The sequence below is a fragment of the Peromyscus maniculatus genome, chromosome 5 (assembly GCF_049852395.1).
Source record: "Peromyscus maniculatus bairdii isolate BWxNUB_F1_BW_parent chromosome 5, HU_Pman_BW_mat_3.1, whole genome shotgun sequence".
Classification (NCBI taxonomy): domain Eukaryota; kingdom Metazoa; phylum Chordata; class Mammalia; order Rodentia; family Cricetidae; genus Peromyscus; species Peromyscus maniculatus.
In genome coordinates this window covers 87435-108443 of record NC_134856.1, presented here as the reverse complement: position 1 = coordinate 108443, position 21009 = coordinate 87435, and the positions used below count along the sequence as shown (strand labels likewise).

The window sequence follows — 21009 nt, the reverse complement described above, 5'->3', positions numbered from 1 at the left end:
TATACCTTCTCAGCACCTCATGACTTTCTCCAAAATTGACCAATATTACTTAGACAAAAAACAAGTCTCAAATAATATTTTAAAAAATTGATCCCAGCACTCGGGAGGCAGAGCCAGGCGGATCTCTGTGAGTTCGAGGCCAGCCTGGGCTACCAAGTGAGCTCCAGGAAAGGCGCAAAGCTACACAGAGAAACCCTGTCTCGAAAAACCAAAAAAAAAAAAAAAAAAAAAAAAAAAAAAAAATTGAAATAACACCCAGAATACTATCTGACTGCCATGACTTTAAGCTGAATTTCAACAACAAACTCTTATCCAGTATCATCCACAAAAGGCCTCTGTATGAAGGTTCACCGGGTAACCTTCCCCCAAGTTATGCTACATAGCAGCCCAGGATTAAGAGGACACACCAGGTTGTCAAGTTAATAAAAATAAACTGCTTCCACAATTTTTAACTTGGGTATCCTCCATAGTCCAGTCATTCCTGGGGTGTGTGAGAGAGAGGATGGCACATCTTTCCCTAGTAGGGGCTGAAAACACAATAGTCTCTGAAACACAGAGAGTGTTATATGGAGATGCTGAATCTATAGAATTCTTTACTGATTGAAGGAAACAGGTGAAACCATATACCATGCCAGTAGAAACACTGCAAACCACTGAAGAGAAAAGTCTACTGTACTGGTCTTGGATGTACTAGACTTAGTGGCTGGACAGAGGAGCCAAGGTCAACCAGTCCTCAGGTGTCCCTGAAGCCTGAGGTTGCTCACCACATCACCCAGGAGTTCATACTGGGCTGTTTCAGAATTTTTGCCCAGTACTCTTTGTGTATCCTGGCAGTGTTCCCTGGGATTCTGAACTCCTGTTCATGGGCCAGTATCTCAGCTTTATCACAGGCTGTGAGAGCCCAGAGAGTCCCAGTGTTGGAAATGACAGGACCTGAAAATGTTTGTTTGTCAGGTGGATATAAATGTCTCTGAGATTGATGTCAGTGGGAGCTTGCACTAGTGTGTGTACAGAATGGAAAAGGGATGAATAGGAGATGGGCACTTAAGGAAACCACACAAAAATAGAAAAATACGATTTAAATGATATTATAGAACAAGTGGACTTAACAGCTACCTGCATAAAATTGAATCCAAACACTACAAAATACACATTCTTTTCAGCAGGCCCTGGGACTTTCTATAAAATAGGTAATATATTAGAATACAAAAAACAGCGTGGCGGTGGTGGCATACGCCTTTAATCCCAATACTTGGGAGGCAGAGACAGGCAGATCTCTGAGTTCTAGACCAGCCTGGGCTACAGAGTGAGTTCCAGGAAAGTCTCAAAGTTACACAGAGGAACCCTGTCTCAAAAAAAAAATACAAAACACATTTTGACAAATATAGAAACATTGATAATGTGTCCTATTTTTATTACAATGGAATAAAGCTACACACCCACAGCAAGAGAAACTATAGAGCACACAGAGTCTCATGAAGATTAAACAACACACTGTTGAATGATGAATGTTTCATTGAAGAAACTAATGAGGGAAAATAAAATTCCAAGAATCAAATGAAAAGGAAAAGGAAACAAATGCAAAGCCAAATTTTGAGATTTTGAGAGCAGTCAAAATCCCAAGGGAGATCTGACAGGCCATAGGGTGGGCATCTGCAGGCCTAAGTCCCAGGGTATAAATTTCAAATGTGGATGCCCTTCTCCATCTGTGCTTTCTCCATCTGTGGGATCCTCTGCACACACCTGCTTAGCGATCCAGATTCTCCAGTGTAGCCTTCTGCTTCCTGCTCCCAACTCCTTCACCCATGCTGTGTCTGTGACAAGGGAGTTACCATGATTTGGGGTGAAGTTTGGGGTGAGGGTTACTGATATTCAGAATGACTTCAGAGTCCATGGTGTGCCTTCTGAAGGGGAGAGCAATAAAAAAGCAAAATGATAGGTGGCTTTATCAGCCTGATAAGCACAGGCTCTTCTCACCACTGCCTGGTCACTGCAGGTCTCCTGTGACACTATCTTGACTGGCCCATACAGGTCCCACCTATACCTTTTGGGTACAAATTCCTACCTGGGTGAGGCCCACAACTGCTTCCTGTTGAGAAAAAAAATATATCCCACAGCAGCACAAACTCAGACCCAGAAGCTAGCTGAATGATTCTCAACCTGTCGGTAGCAACCACTTTGGGTTGGCGTGGGATACCCCATATCCCACATATCAGATAATTACATTACACTTCATAACAGTAGCAAAATTACATGAATGAAGTAGCAACACAATGATTTTTTGAGTTTTTTTTTCTTGTTTTTACATCCTAACCAAAGCTTCCTTGCCTTCCCATCTTCCCAGTCATCCCCCACCTTTCCACCTCCCACCCCATCCACTCCTTCTCCACTATTTCTGTTCCTCTTCCACCAAGCTTGGATGAAGCAATCCTGCAGAAGGAATGGGTCTCAAAAGCAGGCAACAGAGACATCCCCTGCTCTCACTGTTAAGAGTCCCACATAAAGACCAAATCAGACAACTATAACATATATGCAGAGGGCCTAAGTCAGTTCCAAGAAAGCTCCCTGGTTGTCAGAAACACAATAATTTTATTGTCCAGGGTCACCACAACTGTCTTAAAGGATCACAGCATTAGGAAGGGTGCGAACCACTGAGCTAGCTGACCATGCCACTGAATTAACTTCATGACTTCCTGAAGGCCATAGCTTGTGGACTTCTGCTTCTCCTCCTGTGTGTTCAGTGTGAGACTCTGAAAGGGGAAGATGGGAACAAGGTCAGAGCTGCAAACCTTTGCAGAGTCAGAGACTGGAAGGGCAGGAGGCAATGGATCAGGGAGGGAGGGAGGAGCTTATGGGGATGACAGACAGCAGTGAGGGGCAATGCCTCAACTAGAGCTCACAGGGTGGTCCTGCAGCACACACAGGGTCAATGATGCCTGAGGTCACTTAGCACTTAGGGGAAGAATAGTGTGATGGGCTCTGCTGAGTGCTGGGCCTGGAGGTCAGAAGACCAGACAGATGTCCAGGAACAGAGGAACAGATGGGACATTTCCCTTCTGTATGTGTGGCTGTGGTTAGACTGTGTTGCTGATGCTGAGGACTCTTGGATAACAATGAAACTATCAACATCTTCATGACATCATTGGGTTCCTATGACTCACCACTTAGGTCAGAGAATTACCCAGGTACCCCCAAAAAGACTCTGGAAAATCTCCTAGCCCAAAACTGAACTATAACTCTCTAACTTCACACCACACTGCTGAAATGAGAGGCCCAGGTTCCCTTGGGCCACATTGTCCCATTGTGTCTGACCCTGGACAAAGGTACAACTTGGCTTCTAGGGCAAAGAGAATGTGGTCTGGGCCTGCAACAGTCTTCCAGCCCCTATCAGAAGCTGAGCCAAGAGAGTACAAGGACAGGGCATGTCTACAAACCTTGATGCCTCTTATTTCCAGACAGTCCACTGTGAACTCTGACTAATTCCTGCCATGCCTCAGTCAGAGCCATTCTAAGGAAGCCACACTTCCCTCAGCTTGTGACCATTGTCTGCAGTTTCCTGGGTTCTACTGGTTACCCAGCTGTATAGGCAAGAAGCTCTAACATGCTCATTCATGGCTGCTCTTCTGAACAGTCTTGGTTCAGAATTTTGAACCACAGACAACTATAAGAAGGCACAGAGTTATATCCCATCCTCTTCTATGGCACCTGGAACTGCCTCATCCACAGGGACATCAAGGTAACAGTGTCCAACACACACTCCCCAGGATGACCTAAGAAGGTAGGGGTGAGCGGGTTGTGGTGAAATGTGCCCTACAATCCAGCACTGTTGAGGCAAAGGAAATACAAGGCTGTACAACTGAAGTCTGGCAATTTGGCAAGAATCTGTTCATATAAGAAAATCTTGTGGATGTTCAGGCAATGAAGGGTTGCTCAGGCACATAGGCTCAGGAGGCTCCATCCCTTCTTCAGCATCTCTAGGTGGGTGATGGATACTGGGGAGGAAAGAGACATTTCCTGCTATAAATTAACTACCCATACTCCTGTAAATAAACCATCACCCAATTAGTTAATATAAGCAAACTTATTGAATGATCAACAATAATGAAAAAGACAACAAAGAAGAAGAGTGACTAGTTAAAAGCAGAAAGGAAAGGGGACAATTGAGAGTAATAGGGGAATGAACATGAGCAAATGCCTCATCCACATGTATAAAAATGTCATAATGAAACCCATTATTATGTGTCATTAGCATATGCTGAGAGAAAACACAAGAACACCTACACAAGCTTTCCCTGCAGATTATCTACATCAAGGCAACATTCCTTTTGTAGACAGATGTTTTAAAGCAGTATTAAAAGAGCTTTCATTGTGCTGCAGGCCTAAGCATGCTCGGCTTTACTCCTCTGCCAGATGTAATGCTACAATGCTCTGGAAACCTCACAAGGAAGACAGTAAACCTGTTTACAGTACCACATCCCTGATGGAGTTCTATCCAGTGCACATCAACTGTTTTAATTACTGCTCTGTTGCTGTGGAGAGACACTATGGCAAAGATAACTAGTAAAAGAAAGCATTTAACTGGGGATTTCCTTATAGTTTCAGAGGATAAGACCATGACCACCTTCCTGATGGGCAGCATGGCAGCAGGCATGGTGCTAGCACAGTAGCTGAGTGCTTACATCCTGATCTACCAGCAGGATTAGCCTATGCTTGGCATGGGCTTTTGAAACCTCAAACCCCACCCCCAGAGACACACTTCTCCAACATGACCACACCTCCTAATCTCTCCAAACAGTCCACCAGCTGGGAAGCAAACATTCTAATATATGAGTCTATAGGGGCCATTCACATTCTAATTATCACACCAGCTGAGGTGGGGGAAAGTTTTGTATCAAGAAGAAGAAGCAGGAAGTCCAGAACACATGAAGAAGCTGATTTCTTGACCCTGAATAAAGAGGAGCTGAAGACATCTCAGACCCTGCATCCCATCAGTACCTTTGGTCAGTGAATTGAGAATAGGGAGAGCAGCTGCCATTAAAGGCTGGGAAAACAGACTGGACAGGAATACACTGGAGCCCCTACAGTGAAACAATACAGAGTTTTGATAGAAAAATGTATGGCTGTGTCATGGTAGGAAAAACAGAAATGCACCAAAGAGGAAGTTCTGCAGTGCTAGGCCATGGTGCAAAGATTATTGAGGTCTGGAAAGCCAGAGTGAAGGCAAATTATAGAGATGGTGGAATGTGGCTAAGGGGTCCATGTACATCTTAAGATCACTTTAATGGTCACAGTCTGAGGTCTCTCTGTCTGTGACAGCCCTTACTAAAAAAGCCACTCTAATGTAAGGACATCTGAGCAACACTAGACCTGCAGATCAGCTGGAAAGATAGCAAAAGGGACATTTCCTTCCTCTGCGTGTGAGTGTAGCTGCTACAGAACTCTGGATAACAATGAAAATAATGCATTCCTGCTGCCAAGTGGCTCTGAGGATGTCTCCTTGTTGACCAGAGATGTGCATGGGCACCACTCAAAGGGGCATGGGCAATCTTTCTGGTCATGGTGGGGATAAAGAAACTCCTACCTTTGCCAGGGAGTGAATGAACACACCATAATCCCAGCTCTCAGGAGGCAGAGGCAAGAGGATCTCCCTGACTTGAGGCCAACCTAGTCTATAGAATGAGTTCCAGGACAGTCAAGGGTATACAGAGAATACCATCTCTGCCTAGAAAAACAAAACAAATGAAGGAAGGAAGGAAGGAAGGAAGGAAGGAAGGAAGGAAGGAAGGAAGGAAAGAAGGAAGGAAGGATGGAAGGATGGATGGAAAAAAGGAAGGAAGGAAGTCCTACACCCACATCCCACAGCTGAACCCAGACAACCTGAATCCCTTCCCCATGTACCCTAGTGAAAATGAGGTGGGAAACAATAGTGTGGTGGCAGCTGCCTGGACAGAACTAACCCTGATGGCATCTCTCCACTCACAGGCCAGGACTCAGCCAGCCCCATCAGGAACACACACAAGGCAGGTTAGAGGAAGCCTCGTCCATGTGAAGGACACCATGGTTGGTGTCCATACTTCCTGGGAATTCCTTATGCCAAGACACTTGTAGGTCCACTGTGCTTTGTACCCTCTGAGGCCCCTGAACCATGGAGTGGTGTGAGAGATGGGACCTCCTATCCAGCCATGTAAGTTCTGGGACTCAGAGGACTTACAGCCCTGAGGTGAGAATGTGCTCTGAGCTCTGGGCCAGAATGAGGTGCTTCCTTCATCCCAACCCCATAGAAGTTCTCTGTCTGTGATGTGTAGTCTGCCATGCATTTTCAGATACATGGCTAAGGCTTCTAGTAGAACAACTTTGCCAGTCTCCTGGGCCAGAGTTCAGGACCTGTAAGGAATGTGAAGATCTTTTGCTCTGGTGTGTGTCAAGGGTCTAAGGTGGGGGAGGCTTATCTAGCAGAAGACATTCCGGTCCCTGGCACCCTAACTGATGGCTTCTCCATGTGTGGTGTGTCTTCCTCTTTTCTACAAATCCTCCTCAACCATAGGGACTATTCTCGAAGTTCCATGTGATGAATTTTCATATGATTTCAACTCTTAGACCTCTCTTTGTTAGTGTTGCACTTAAACTTCTCACAACCATCAATTCAATGTGTTTTGTATTTTATGTCATTTGCAATGATACCAAATTGTCTTCGATGTGCCTTTTGTTTTCCCAAACATTTTCTTTAGGTTCTCTGGGACCTGCACAACCCACTACCCTTGACCAACATGTCCTCTTTGTTCTCCACTTTACCCAGGCAAGGACTCCTTGTTTCAGTCACTGCACTGAATACCAGCCATAAGGCACCATGACCTATGCATGAAGGTAGAGACTTCTGTGTTGTCTGTCCTGGACACCAGGGCACAGATGAGGGGAATGCTAATCAGAGGCTCAGCAGCTGAGCTCATGGATACCATCCCCCATCTCAAGAATCCCTCCCTTCCCTCCTAAACTGCTTTCTGTTGCTGTAGTTTGCACCTGCTTATGGTTTAGAAACACTGTAGCTCTTCCTGTCATGTCCTATAAGAGGAACCACTGGAGACTAGCTGCCATCCAGCATAACGTCCTTGAGATTCCCTCCTGTCATTGCAGAGTCTCAGCTCCATTTACCCCTCAGCATCTGCAGCCTGAGTCACTTCCATGTTAAGTAAGACTCTTCTTTGGTTGGGAGAAGTCATGTTCCTTGACTCATTATGTAGCCCAGGCTACAGTTATCCTTACCATCTTCCTCCATAAGCAGATGGCCACCCAATGCAACCATACTGAAGATCGGCAAAGTCCCAGCACAGGTGAGGGTGGGAAGCACTTGCATACAAGTGTAGGGGGGAAAGAAATTATGCCGTTGTTTTGGAAGACAGATTAGCACAGTCTTTCTAAGTTAAACAATCACAGGCTTGTCACAAACTCCTCATTTCATTGCTTTCACTTTCATTCAGAGGTATCTGAAGCATGTGGGCACACAAAATTATGCTTGAAGATAGCCCTAAGGGTTTCATTAAAAAGTATATATCATTCAAAAAGTTTAGTGTGCACATCTTTCATCCCAGCATTCAGAGGCTGAACCAGGAGTGTTAGAGTGTTAGTGACTACATTTCAAGACATTGTCTTAACGTAAAGAAATACAGAAACCAACCCACATGGCCTTTGAGCTCAACTTGATCTATTTTTATGAGAGGCCTTTGAGCTCAACTTGATCTATTTTTATGAGAAGCAAGATTGTTAACATTCACAGGACTCTGGACTGTGGACCAGCTATTAGATGTGGAATATGAAATGTTTCTAAACACCTAAATGGATGTGGTAAGTTTATGTGGATTATATTGAGATGGAAAGAGATGGGGGGGTTGTGGGGGGTGAAGGAATGAATTGTGTGGGAATTTGCAAGGATCTGGTCTAGGTAGGGGAGTAAACATGATTTAAATACATTGTATCTGTGTATGAAAATATCAAAGATTAAAATACATGTCCTGGATATATAGTTGAGAGACAGAGCATTTGTCTCACATGTATAAGAGCCTGGATTCAATATTCTGTCTCCACTTCAGATGTTTGGGGAAACTGACACACCAGAGGTCATTGAATGTCAAAATATCATGTTCATCTGTTAGCAAGCCCTAAGTATTCTCATCTATATAAGTAGCTTATAAAAACTTTGATTTTCCACAGCCCCGATACCTTAGAAAGTTTATGTGACCATAACAAAAATTATCATAAGCTACAAGCTCAGGTCTATGGCAGACACATGTGGCTCAGCTCCTAGAAAGACAGAGGCAGGTGGATTTTATGAGCTCAAAAGTTAAAGGTCAGCTTGTAACATATACACACACTGCATCACAATTACATATATGCATAGATTGATACATGTAACTGTAACATGAGTCTTAAAAGGTCTGATTAAATAAAAAAAACACCAGAAATTTGGATTAAAGCCTTTGAGGTATCAGGAAAATATGGAAAGCCACAAGCTTACCTCGCCTCACCAACTTGGCAGGTTCCAAAGCGCACAAATTCCTGTCTACCCAGGCTTATATGCCTTGCTTTTCTGCCCTCTCATTGGCTCTTAGTCCAGCTACCTCACTTCCTCTTCCTACAGAGCTCTGTCACTGTCTTTCTGTCTATGCAGACCTCCAGGTCTCTATGGTTGGTACTGGGATTAAAGGCCTGTGTCACCACAATTGGCTCTGTTCACTAGTGTGGCCTTGAACACACAGAGATCTTGCCTGCTAAGGGTTTAAGGGCATGTGCTGCCTGACTTCTTGTTTACTTAAAATGGCTGGCCTTTTACGCCTGATCTCCAGGCAAGCTTTATTTATTAATGCACAAATAAAATAACACAATATTTCAGCACAAATAAAATACCACCACATGTAATATACATACATGAGTTTATATATATCATAACCTATATGACTTAAAAACAATAGGAATTTGTTCACAATTTTGAAGACCATGAATTCCAAAATTAAGATACCATCGGGTATGCTATATATTGAGGGCTAGCTTTCTCATCCAAAGATTGTTCTTTTTGGTTACACTGAGCTGATGGAACAAAGAATGATGCTCATGATGTGAGCTTCCTTGTGGCCATACTCTTAATGTCCTCATTGTAGAGTTCAGGTTTGAGCTGACCTGATAATAGATGCCATAGAGGCAGAGGACAAGGTCAGATACAGAATGGAAAAGGTGTGGTGGTATTGTGTTCCCCAAAATATTATGTACCCTAATAAACTTATCTGGGGTCACAGAACAGAAAAGCCACTAGATACTTAGGATAGGCGGGGTAGCACACGCCTTTAATCCTAGCTTTCCAGAGGCAGAAATCCATCTATTCAAGGATACAGCCAAGCATGGTGACTCATATCTTTAATCCCAGAAAGTGGACTTTTAATCCCAGGTTGTGGTGGTAGAAAGCAAAAAGGTATATAAGGCGTGACGACCAGAAACTAGAAGCATTTGGCTGGTTAAGCATTTGGCTGGTTAAGCTTTCAGGCTTTGGAGCAGCAGTTCAGCTGAGATTCATTCTGGATGAGGACTCAGAGGCATCCAGTTTGAGGAAACAAGATCAGCTGAGAAGTTGGTCAAGTGAGGTTAGCTGTGGCTTGTTCTGTCTCTCTGTTCTTCCAGTGTTCACCCCAATAACTGGCCTCAGGTTTGATTTTATTAGTAAGACCTGCTAAGATTCATGCTAAAAAAAAGGCATGCTGGTAATTCAAGTAGGCTATATTAACAATACTAGATTTGCTGAGTCCCAGCACAAGTGTGTTTAACCTTTGAAGAAGAGGTCAGCCTGTCTTTCTACAGGACTACACCATTTTACATCTTCTCACGTGTGAGCATGCCAGTGGCTCCCTGTCCTTGCCAACACTGAGTGTGTGCATATGCAGTAATAACTCCATGAAGAGGACTCTGTAGGCTTCAGTCCATCTCCGTCTTCTGACCTACAAATGAAAGGTTGCAGACCACCCCTTCCACCACACACACAGAATTTGAGAGTCTTCTTCATTCTACCTGTTCACTATGGTCTCCACCATCATCAATGAAGGGCCTCTGAATGATGGTGCACTGGGTGACAGAGCACATAGGGATGTTACCCCAAATCATGCTACACAGCAGCCAAGGATTAAGAGGACACACCAGGCCTTCCTGATAACATTAAAAAAAGCTACTCCCATGTTTTTGAGCTTGGAAGAATCAGGTGGAGTGGTCCTTTCAGTTTCCAAAGCCCAGACATTCACCAGAAAGGGAGTTGAGGACAGAGAGAACATCTGCCTAAGCAGGGCCTGAACACACATGGAGTATGGAGTGGAGACACTTAATCTATAGCATTTATGGGTGGGATGATTACTATATTCCACATAGCAAACACCAGGGAACAGACGAAAGACAAGACTATCTTTTAGCCTTGGATCAGTAGATGGTCAGCGAAGATTCTTTCCTTTGAGTCTAGGTGGACAGTTGCCAGATACTTTTACAGGGGACTTTATTGAACTCCTGCTGCACCCATGCATCTGTGAGGTCTCCATTTCTGCTGACATACAGGACACTTAACCAAATGGTCTTTAGACTTTCAGTAACTATGACACTTTTTTATTAAGGAATTTTTTGTTCGTTTTACATAGCAACGACAGATCCCCCTCTCTTCCCTTCTCCTGCCCCTCTAGCCTTCCCCCCAAGCCCATCCCACATTCCCTCTTCCAACAAGACAAGGCCTCCCATGAGGAGTCAGCAAAGGCTGGTACATTCAGCTGAGACAGCTCTTAGCCCCTTCCCCCAAATCAAGGCTGTACAAAGTTTCACCACATAGGTAATGGGCTCCAAAGAGCCAGCTCATGCACAAGGGAGGAATCCCAATCTCACTGCCAGGGGCCCCTCAAGCAGATCAAGCTACACAACTGTCTCACTTAAGCAGAAGGTCTAGTCCAGTCCCATGCAGGCTCCACAGCTCATGGTCTAATGTTCATGAGTTCCCACTAGTTTGGTTCGGTTGTCTCTATAGGTTTCCCTATCAAGATCTTGATGCCTCTTGCTCATAGGATCCCTCTTCTCTCTCTTTGACTGGACACCCAGAGCTCTGCCTGGTATTTGGCTGTGGATCTCTTCATCTGCTTCCATCAATTACTGAATGAAGGCTCTGAGATAACAGTTAGGGTATTCACCAATTTGATTACTAGAGTAAGCCAGTTTATGCACCCTCTCCACTATTGCTAGTAATTTAATATGGGGTCATCTTTGTGGATTCCTTAGAACTTCCCTAGCACACAGTTTCTCTCTATCCCCATGATGTCTCCCTCTATAATGCTATCTCTTTCATTGCTCCCCCACTCCAACCCTGTTCCAGCTCTACCATTCCATTCCCTTATGTTCTCTTCCTCTATTCTGTACTCTTTATTGCCCCCATCCCCAGTGTCACTTTTTAGAATCTCTGATTCTGTCAATGATTTCTATGCAACCAAATTTGCCTACTTACCAGCATAGATGGGCAAATTTTGCATAAAAATATGAGCTATGCAATCATTTTCACATAAGTATGAGTCTCCTACTTTGACCTGAAGAAGTTCCCTTGAGCTCCTCTCTGTCAGTCATTGCATGGTCTCTGCTCCAGGGCAACCACTTTCTGATGGTTCAGTTTGGAAACTGCATATAATTTAGAAACATCAGAGTCCTAGCTATCCTATCTCAGGAAAGGATTCCTATGTGACTGGTCCTGTTACTGAGTAAGAGGTCCTGAAGATTCAAGTGTGCTGTATTTGGTTAACACTGTCTTTCCATATATGCACACAACATATTTTACCCAGTCCCTAGTTGATGTACACCTGAGTGACCTGATTTTCACTACTTTTATTGAAGTTCTTATGAACTTTGGAAGTATGAGTTTCTGTAATTGGTGTTTTCAATTCCTTGAACTAAAGACCAGGGAGTAAAACTACTCAGTCACAGAATAAATGTGTTTAGCTTTTAAAAGAGCTGTCTAACTGACACCTATAATGACCATATCATTTTGTAATCCTCCAGTGGTGTATGTAGTGCCAGTAGCTCCGTGTCTTTGTCAACACTTGACTTTATGGGTCTTAAATCTGATTATTGAGCAAGGATATAGTAATATCACATTGAAGGAATTTTCATGGACTTGAGCTCCTACATTCTATTCTCCCTATCTATCTATCTATCTATCTATCTATCTATCTATCTATCTATCTATCTCATCTCTTTTTTCATTCTTTCTTGCTCTCTGTACTCACTCTCTGCCTCCTTCCACAGAACAGAGCATGAGTATATTCTTCATTTCACATTTTTACTGTAGCCATGACCATCATCAACACAGGGGCTCTGAGTGATGGTGCAGTGAGTAGCAGAGCACACAGGGATTTCCCTAGCTGAGCTATAAACATGTCTGGGATTAAGAAGCACAGCAATGTCCATGATACATTGGGAATCTAGTCCCTTCATTCCAAGATTCCAGGAACTGGCCACTTCACAGCTTTCATTGTTCAGATATTCCTTTGGTTGGGAACTTGGAGTAGACAAAACATCTTCCAAGAAAGGCTAGAACCACAGACAGGGCAAGAGTCCATTGAAAAGGTGACATGGAATATAGGGAGCCCCTGTTGATTAGAGGAGGCAGGAAAAGCTGAGCTGTGCTGTGCCAGGTAAACAGCCAGCCAGACACCAAAGAGGAAGTCCCACAGTGTCATGCTGTTAGGCTATAGACTATTATTTAGATAATAATGAAGATAATTTGGAGCCAAGGTCAATTCTCAGGTGGCAGTAAAGGCGATGGACACTGACCCCCATACCACTTCCTCTAGGAAATCAGTCTGGACTGAATATGGACTTCTGATCCCGCATCCTTTGATACATCATGTCAGCATTTTATTGTGATTCTGAAACTTCTATTTATAGACTTTTATCTCAGGTTTATCATAGGTTCTGAGACATCAGGTTGACCCCAGTGTTGGAACTAGCAAGGCCCATTAAGTGCTTGTCATATGGTTACATGTAATATTGATCAAGAGGTGGCAAGAGAACTTTCCTCCAACCCAGATGACCTAAGTTCCACTATGGGTTCCATATGGTGGAATTAGAGGAAGTAACTTACACAGAGGAAGGAACTTACACAAATCATCCCATCACCTCCATTTGTGAGTCATGCCCTGGGAGCATTCACACACATATGTTCATGAACACAGTAAGAGGGTGCATGAACTGGCTAATCCCAGTAATCAGATCAGTGAATACCCTAATTGTCCTCATAGAGACTTCATCCAGTAATTGATGGAAGCAGATGAAGAGATCCACAGCCAAATACCAGGCAGAGCTCTGGGAGTCCAGTCAAAGAGAGAGAAGAGGGATTCTATGAGCAAGAGGAATCAAGATCTTGAGGGGAAACCTACAGAGACAATCGAACCAAACTAGTGGGAACTCATGAACATTAGACCAACAGCTGTGGAGCCTGCATGGGACTGGACTAGACCCTCTGCATAAGTGAGACAGTTGTGTAGCTTGATCTGCTTGATGGGCCCCTGGCAGTGAGGTTGGGATCCATCCTTGGTGCATGAGCTGGCTTTTTGAAGCCCACTACCTATGATGGGACACCTTGCATAGCTTTGATGAAAGGGAAGGTACTTGGATCATCCTCTACTGAATATATCAGACTCTGCTGACTCCTCACGGGAGGCCTTATCTTGTTGGATGAGGGAAGTTGGGTGGGCTGGGCAGGGGGAAAGCTGAACAGGTGGGTGGAGGGAAGAGAGGGGGATCTCTAATTGGTATGTAAAATGAATAAAAAATTCATTAATTAAAAAAAAGAAAATAGCCGGGCGGTGGTGGCGCACGCCTTTAATCCCAGCACTCGGGAGGCAGAGGCAGGCGGATCCCTGTGAGTTCGAGGCCAACCTGGGCTACCAAGTGAGTTCCAGGAAAGGCGCAAAGCTACACAGAGAAACCCTGTCTTGAAAAAAAAAAAAACAAAAAAAAAAAACAAAAAAAAAAAAAAAAGAAAATAAATTTTTCATGCAACAAAAATAAAGAAAGAAAAAGAAAAAAGGACATAGTAAATAAACTCAAACAATTAAACATTTGTTAAGTGAATAGATGACTGTGAAGCTGATATTGGCAGGAGTTGCCCACTACAGGAGATGTATCATGAGGATGGAATAAACAGGGGCTGTGGACTTTAAAAGAACAGAATTGCACTATGTTTTGATCAAACAACCGTGACCTAACATGGAGGTGTCATAGTAGACCCTAAGATCATTGTAGGAACCAGGGACCCTGGAAGCAGCCTCAGTAACCTGGGTCTTCAAAGCACAGAGGAGTCTTGAGGATGAATGTCACACTCAAAGCTCCTTTAATGGCCTATCTCTTCTGCGACATCTTAAGTACCTACTCACAGAAGCCCTCTATTTTCTTCTGTTACAGCTTTCTGCCCAGGAGTGAGGACAGGATTCTTAGTATCACATAAGAGCTTCAGAATCAACGTTGTGCCTTTCCAGGAAGACAAAGAGGAAAAGGAAACAGCAGAGGTGACTTTGCCCTAACTCCCTGCCACTGACTCCTGTCACTTCTGACACCTATCAATGGGGGTAATAGAAAAGGTTCCTGGCCCTAAGGGATAGAGAAGCTCCTATACTCAAACCTCAGAGCTGAACTGTGAGGTTCCAGGTTTCTATTCTGTGTGCCCTGGTAACAGTGAGAGTGAGATAGGAACTCTCACAATCTGTGGTAACTGATTGCACAAAACTAACCCTGATGGCATCTCTCCACCCACAGGTCAGGACTCATCAGAGGCCAGCCCCATCAGAAACACACACACACAGGCCAGGTCCGAGGCAGCCTTGTCCATATGAAGGACACCAAAGTTGGTGTCCACAGCTTCCTGGGAATTCCCTTTGCCAAGCCACCTGTAGGACCACTGCACTTTGCTCCCCCTGAGCCCCTGAGCCATGGAGTGGTGTGAGAGACGGGACCTCACATCCAGCCATGTAAGTTCTGGACCCAGAGGATGTCTGGCCCTGAGGTGAAAAGTTGTTTTGAGCTCTGAAGTCTTTCCTCCATCTCAGCTCTGTAGCAGTTTTCTTCCATTGTGGGGAGTTCCACATGCATTTCCTAACCCATGTACTAAAGTTGAGTAGAACGACCATACCAGTCTCCTTGGTCAGAGATTGGTACCCACAGGGAGTTAGATGCAGATACTATAGAGAGAAACAAAGATAAAATTGTTCACAGATTCAAATTAATCTCAGTGTTCTCTGCCACAGTGGGAGGGATCTCTAGGAATGAGTTATGTTGCCTATTAAGCAAAGAGTGACCCTGAATTCAGTAGAATACACTTCAGATCCTGAAGAGTGCAGCATGATGGATATTTGCTAACCCCAATATCACAGTCACTGTGACAACCTATAGGGCCAGGCACCATTGTCTAAGGAGCAAGGATATGTAACTAATTCCCCCTGGAGACAGTGTAGGAAAAAGAAGTTCCCTGCGAGTCTGTATTATTAGGGCAGTAGTATCCACTGATTTCTCCACTACCTGTGGATACAACACTCTAATAATGCAATCTTAGTTTGTTTTTTGTTGCTGTAACAAAATACTGACAAAAGCAACTTAGGGGAGAAAGCTACTGTTTGAGGCTCCAGATTGCAATTTGTCATGTGGGGGAATTCACAGTGAAAGAGAATTACAAGATATGGTCACATCACATCTACAGCCAGGAACAAAGAGTAGAAAAAGATTGTATTCCTGCTATGCTTACTTCAGTTTTCTATTCTTATATAATTCAGTAAATATCACACATACAGCCAATAATTTGCATAGAGACACCTAGAACTCTCTGTATCCCAGGCTCAGAAAAAAACAACATTTAGGCCCAAGCCAACTGGAGTCCTCCCTAGAAATCTGGCTCTACCCCAACTTTCATAGAGCCTGTGGCCTTTACCTTAGTGGGAAGGCACTTTAGAGAGGGAATATGTGTTAACAGGGCATCATGAAGAACAGCACCTACAGGTATCTTAGAAAAAAATCCAGACTCACATTTGATTTTGACCACTGTACATCTCTTAGAGTATCTGTCTGCTATTTCCATCAGATGTCTGCAAAACCCTGAAATAATGAATGCAGAGGGCCTAAAGGATATGAAACTTACACTGCCTCCCATCTCTATGTCTGAAGATTGTCTGCATCGCAACATCTACACACCACCTCATGCCCATGAGGGATTTAAACTGCCTGTGAGTATATGACCATGATCAGCTTGGGGATAGGGTATGGTTTTCAAGATGATTAGAAGGGGTAAAAGCATCCTGAGCTTCATTGCAGTGTGGACTTTGTTGAAAACTGTTTTCTTGCTTGTGTCAAAAAAAGGCCTTCTCAACCACACTATGCAGCTGAAACATGGGTATGGGACACAGAGCATTAGAGTACTGAGTGACTGAAGGCTTTAGTTCTTTGATAAAAACCAGGACTCATTCTACATCCTGAGCCTTGCAGAACCACTTAGGTGCTCAAGCCTCAACATTGAGGTTATTAGTTTCTACTTTTAGATTATCTGTTGTGCCCATGAGAGCTGGTGATCCTTTCCTTTTTTAATCTGGAGAGGAATCCATGGAGGCAGCCCCTCCTTCTTCCACTATAAAGAGTCTGAATAATTATACCATTACTCTATATGTAGAGCCATTAATTCAAACTGAGATACATGGTGGGAATGAGGACTAGAAACATTTTGATGAGGCTACTAGAAGTTCCTAACCATGACCAAGGCCCTGATGTGCTGAGTATTTCTATGTATTTGTGGAACTGCATAGAGAGAGGCACATCAGTTGTCTGCTACTCTAGTAAGTAGTCTTGCAGAGCTGGGGCTAGATAGGAGCTTCCTGGCATCTCTCTTGACTTTTCCAGGTGATGGTGTGGAACCATGGTGGCAGGATGGTTGCAGGCGTGGCTTCCATGTATGATGGATCTACTCTGGCAGCCATTGAAGATGTGGTGGTGGTTAATATCTGGTATCAGCTGGGTGTCCTGGGATTTATCAGGTGAGCCTAGAACTGAGCTGAGAAGAATCAGTTAAGAACCTAGACAGGCCTTTGATCAATGTCCCTTTCACTTCACAGCACTGGAGACCAACATGTCAGAGGCAACTGGGGCTACCTGGACCAAGTGGCAGCCCTACAATGGGTCCACCAGAATATTGCCCACTTTGGAGGCAACCCTGACTAGGTCACTATTTTTGGCGAGTCAGCAGGTGGCACAAGTGTGTATTCACTTGTTTTGTCCCCCATGTCACAAGGACTCTTCCACAGAGCCATCATGAAGAGTGGGGTGGCCCTGCTGCCTGACCTTATCTCTGACACCCATGAGATGGTCTACTCTGTAAGTGCCCTCAACCATCATAGCCCTAGTCTTCTCCCTCAGCCTTCATGGTCTGGTCCTCTGGTCTACTGTTCAGTGGGGAAAACAATAATCAGGAAAACAGTTTCTTTCCATTAACTTTGAGAAACACAGGGGTTAGGGGTTAGCCTCTACTTCATACTGGATGGTTGGGCTATCTCACCAGCAATTGCTCCTAACAGCTTCCATCACTGACAAAAAAACAAGCAAACAAACAAACAAACAAATACAAAAAAACTGTATGTGCTTTGGGAGATGGCTCTGTGGGTTTTTTAACGTGCGTGAAGTGCAAGCCTGAGGACCTAAGTTTAATCCCCAGAACCCACAAAAGGCTGGGGATAGTGAGATGTATCTGTAATTCCAATGTTCCTGTAGTCAGGTGGGAGGCAGAAACACAGGAATCCCTGGATATTCACAGAGCAGCCTAGCTAGTGTAGGAGCAGTAAAACAAGAAGTCCACCTGTCTCAAATAAGGAGACTTCTGTGAAGAAAGAAGATTTTGTTCCCTATCATCCACATACAAACATTGGCACACTTAGTCCTTCTCTCATACATGAAACACAGAAAGATGGATGAAGTAAACAGAACGAACCTAAGCAAACAACAACAAAAAACAAATATGCAAATAGAAAGGATATTTCTTGCTGGCTGTCATCTTTGAGAAATAGGACAAAGGGAAAAATTTATATTTATTCCAATCCACATACAACACACACTATAGTGTGGTATTTAGCATCAAGTTGGAGTTGAAAAAAATTCTTATCCGCAATTGTTCCCTTTACAGACGGTGGCCAACCTGTCTGGATGTGAGGCCATAGACTCAGAGGCTTTTGTGCACTGTCTGAGAGGCAAGAGTGAAGCAGAGATTCTGATCATTAATAAGGTAGGTAGAATTGTGTGTCTGGAAAGATCTAATCAGACTTTGTGTCCCTTAACTCTATGTATAATATGAATACCAAGAGAGGCTAATCCAAGTGTAGATTCTCTTCCAGAGTGAGCTGAGCACCCGGAGGCTAGCAAGAAATGAGAAAATGGTGGTGGTAACTCAATGGATCAGCATATGTATTTTATTGACCTTCAGCATTAGATTTAATGCCCCTCAGGTCTCCAAGATCATCCCTGCTGTGGTGGATGGGGTGTTCTTTCCCAAGCATCCCCAAGAGTTGTTGGCCTCTGTAGATTTTCACCCTGTCCCCAGCATCATTGGTGTCAACAATGATGAGAATGGTTGGACCATCCCCATGGTGAGGCTCAGTTCCAATCCTCTGGGAAATTCAGACCCACATGTTAAGCAGTAGGAACTCAGTACATCTCTAATCCAAGTTCATCAGATCCCACACTTCTGCCTCCCAGGTCATGGGCACTGCTCAGACAATAAAGGAAATAATGAGAGAGAACCTGCAGGATATTCTCAAGAATACAGCAGTACAAATGGTGAGATACCTCTGGTCCTGTCCAAATAGACAGGTCCCTCATATCTCATTCTCAGACAGCAACCCTATTAATGAAGATCATTATATGTGTGATTCTGTGTGGGGTGACCTCAGACCATGAATCTTTTTGCCTATACTCTATCTCATCACAGACCACATTCTCCTCATACCAAAAAGGCTCTTTCCTATCTAACCAACAACATGCCTAACCTCATTCCTCCTGATCTCCTTGGAGTAGATGCTGCCTCCTGAGTGTGGTGACCTGCTAATGGAGGAGTACATGGGGGACACTGAGGATCCCCAAACCCTCCAAATACAGTTTACAGAGATGATGGGAGACTTCATGTTTGTGATCCCTGCACTCCAAGTAGCACATTTTCAGCGTAAGTACCTCTGTAACAAGGCTTAAGGGAGCAGCTCAGAGATATAGGTCACTGGTAAGCACTGTGGAGCAGTGTAAAATCCAGGTCTCATGTCTAGTTAAAGAGAGTGACATCTAGGTGCAGAAGAGAAATGGTTGCTGTTAATCAATTGACTTTACATAACCATTCAGCTGGGAAAGCCATGAGCACTGTTTTGCCATGGGCTTTTCCAAAGCTAGTACTCCAGCTTGGAACTTCCTCTCCTCTTTAACATTTATTATTCCAAGTAACTTTAGATCAAGGTACCTTGTCACCAAATATGTATCAGAAAAACTCCAGGTAAGGGATCAATAAGTCACTTGTTGTCCCCACCTCCAGGTTCCCACAACCCTGTCTACTTCTATGAATTCCAACATCAATCAAGCTTCCTCAAGAGTCTCAGGCCACCCCACGTGAAGGCTGACCATGCTGATGAGATTCCTTTTGTTTTGGGCTCCTTCTTCTTTGGCATGAAATGTGAGTCTTTCTTATTCTCCTTGAGCAGATTGAGGTTTCAGATGACACCTCAGGGACTCCTGAGCTCTTAGTTCATTTGAGGAAAACTAGGTTCTGGGAGATGATAGAATCAAATGTGTACCATATTATATCCTAAAAATCAGATAAAGATTAGAATCTGGACCTGTCCCAGTCTAGCCTGTGATGGAGATGATAGCACATTGGGGCATGAATTCAATTAGAGGCATGTGTGGATGTTGGGTAGTGTATAGTGAAGAAGGGAGGTAACAAAGCTGATAGTTACAGTTCTGACAGCAGCTGGGACTGTGAGTGTGAGGCATGGTTTGACAGTTGGGTGAGGCATCATGGACTTCAATATTTATTTTTCCCATGGCTCCAGTTTTCCTCACTGAAGAAGAAGAACTACTGAACAGGAGGATGATGAAGCACTCAGCCAACTTTGCAAGATATGGGTGAGAACACACCTCTCTCTCAACCTTCTCTATATGGGTTATAGAGATATGTGGGTCCCTACAGGTCTCCTATTGGGGTGGTTGTCTCTTTAGTATTCACGGATCTTCCATTATATTATAGTTTCTTCTCTACTGGATAGCACATTTATACGTACACTTTGTAGGTGTCAGTTACTGGTCATCTCACAGTGACCAGGCTCATGAGCCATAATGTACAGTTCTTTAGATTTTGCCTCTTAGATGTAGACATAAAACAGGTCAAGTAATTTCCCCCCACATGAAGCAGGAACTAGTAGGTGACACTTGTATCCCTATATCAGGACACGTTATCCATCAGCCCCTTTAAATACCAGCCTAATTGTTCCACTGTCATGACCCAAATCAAGAGGTCAGACTTTGGATCAGAGTGACCTCTCCCTGGGTGACATATCCACAGGAACCCCAACAGCAAGGGTCTACCCTACTGGCCCACATTGGACTATGATGAGCAGTACCTGCAGCTGAACATCAAGCCTGCTGTGGGCCGAGCCCTGAAGGCCAGAAGGCTGCAGTTCTGGACCAAGACTCTGCCCCAGAAGATCCAGGAGCTAAATAGATCTGAGAACATGCACAAAGAACTCTAGTGCCCTGTGTGAGGAATAGTGTGTGGGCTTCGCTGCTGAAGGGTGTTTGGCTGTAATCTGAGGCTCAGCTCCAGTTCTGTCTCCAGACCTCGCCCTCTCAGAGAACCGCCAGAGGAGCCCAGTTCTGCATTTTCTGTGATGGCCACTAATTCTCCCCTAAGGCTGCAAGCTGCTCAGGACCCTGCCTACCATGGTGGGATAT

The 21009-nt window shown here is 44.1% G+C and overlaps 1 pseudogene; it reads left to right on the top strand.

The window, feature by feature from the left end:
* The first annotated feature begins 2666 nt into the window (after positions 1-2666).
* Positions 2667-21009, top strand: LOC102904370 (acylcarnitine hydrolase-like; annotated as a pseudogene).